General features: G+C 55.7%; 1 long non-coding RNA gene across 1 annotated transcript in view; it reads left to right on the plus strand.

Annotated features, from left to right (window-relative positions):
• Positions 1–6: 6 nt before the first annotated feature.
• The window catches only part of LOC108445774, an 8,321-nt gene continuing 6,473 nt past the window's right edge, over positions 7–1,854 (plus strand). Inside the window, exon 1 of the long non-coding RNA XR_001860749.1 lies at positions 7–193. This is a non-coding gene — a long non-coding RNA (uncharacterized LOC108445774). The remainder of the gene's footprint in view (positions 194–1,854) is intronic.

Consider the following 1,854-nt stretch of genomic DNA (forward strand, 5'->3'; position numbering starts at 1 on the left):
GGGCCGCGGGCGGTCCCGCAGCGGAGGCCGCACCAGGCGCACCTTTCCGCGCGGCTGTCCCGTGGGATGGGGTGGGACGGCCGCTCATCACCCGCTCCCCGCACAATGCACTCGCCTCTCCCAGCCCTGCAGTTGCCGGCAGAAACGCGGCTTTTGGCTCCGCGGCTTTCCCATTTTCGTATTTAATTGTGAGGTGAGTGCTTAAAGACCAGAGCCGTCCATGAGCGGCCGTGAGGGCGCCGTACAGCGCTGCACCTGACTCTTTGTTATCCCTCACCGCTCATCCCCATCCCCGGTCCCTTCCGCTCCGCGCTTCCTCCTCCCACCTTGGGCTGCTCCTCGTTTATCAGTGCTCTGTAAAAAAACCAACCCGTCTTATTGAAGTAGGTGCCCGTTAGTGGTTTTTACCTAGTCGTGCACTGCATGGAGTGGATAGCGGGCATACCGGCAGGAGGAGGAAAAGAGATTAAAAAAAAAAAAAGAAAAATAAAAAAAAAAGAAAAGGGGAGTGGGTGGGTGGAGTAAAAATAAATAAAAAATAAATACATAAGGAGAGCGGGATGGTGCCGCTGGAGCCCCCCGAGCCGCCCCTCTGGCTGGGGAGGAGCGGGAGCGGGGCCGGGCGAACACGGCCATGTTGTGCGCGAGGTCAGCGCGGGGCACTGCGCTGTGCGGCGGAGCGCTGTATCTGCGGGCTAGTTGTGTTATTTCCTTGTTAAATCCTCCACCCCCATCCCTCCGCACATTCCTGCCCGGCAGAGCTGGATCTGGGGGTTATTTGTATTATTTTCTGTTAAATCCACACCCGCCGCTCCTGCCAGGGAACGCCGGCTCGGGGCTTCGCCCTCACCCCCCGCTTTCCCCTCTCCGGGCACAGCGCAGGGGCACAACGCAGCGCGACTCAGCCACAAGGTCATGTGCCATCGGCCGGACGAACAAAAGCCCTTCCCTCGTTATTTATTTATGGATTTGGGGCGTGTTCCCGGTGAGGAGGAGCCTTTGTGTGTGCAGGTTTCACACCCACCGGGGCGCAGCGGCCGCGGCTCCTCCAGAGGCGCCGCGGGACAGCCCGCGGGCTCATTAATAATTGCTCGCCATCTCCATATTGAAATTGCGGAGCAGCGCATGATTAATTAAGGAGGGGAAAAAAGAAAGGGGCGAGTGAGGGAGGCCCGCGCGGGCCCGGCCGCGTTAACCCCTTCGTGCCCGCCGCCCGGGAACTCGCCGGGAATATTAATTAATTCTGCTGTTTGCGTGTCGTTAGGCGACCACGTGAGGCCTCTGGCACAGGCCCTCCAGAGCCGCCGACTAATGAACAGCATTTCCTGCAATCCGCTCATCATCACCTTTTCATTTGGAAAAAAAAAAAAAAAACCCACAAAAAACAATTTGTAAATCTTACTGTGATTGTAAATTATTCTCATGCAGTAAGGTTAAAAGAGTATTTACAAGGTTATTTATATAAAGAGATATTACAATTAAAAACCTGCGAATTGTGTAATTTAAACTCATCCAAGTGTGCCAAATCATGAAAATATTTCCCATTGCAATGCTGTGATTAACTCGCACGCGGAATTGCAGATCCTCAGACAGAAATGGGAGTAATAAATACGCTCTATACAGTAATCAAAATATTTAACAACCATTTTTTCAGAACGCTCCAACTTCACACTGCTGTGTCTCCCCCGAGGACTCGGTCACTCGGCTTTCCCTGTCACAGGGCCGGGGTTTGTCTCGGGCAGAGCCAGGATTTCTGAGCGCTCCCGGAGGCGCTCGCTGGGAAGCGAAGCTGCGAAGCGCTCGGACGGCACCCGCCGCTCGGCGGGGGCGCGCCCGGCACCCAGGGGGCGCCGG

The sequence above is a fragment of the Corvus brachyrhynchos genome, unplaced genomic scaffold (assembly GCF_000691975.1).
Source record: "Corvus brachyrhynchos isolate BGI_N302 unplaced genomic scaffold, ASM69197v1 scaffold523, whole genome shotgun sequence".
Lineage (NCBI taxonomy): Eukaryota > Metazoa > Chordata > Aves > Passeriformes > Corvidae > Corvus > Corvus brachyrhynchos.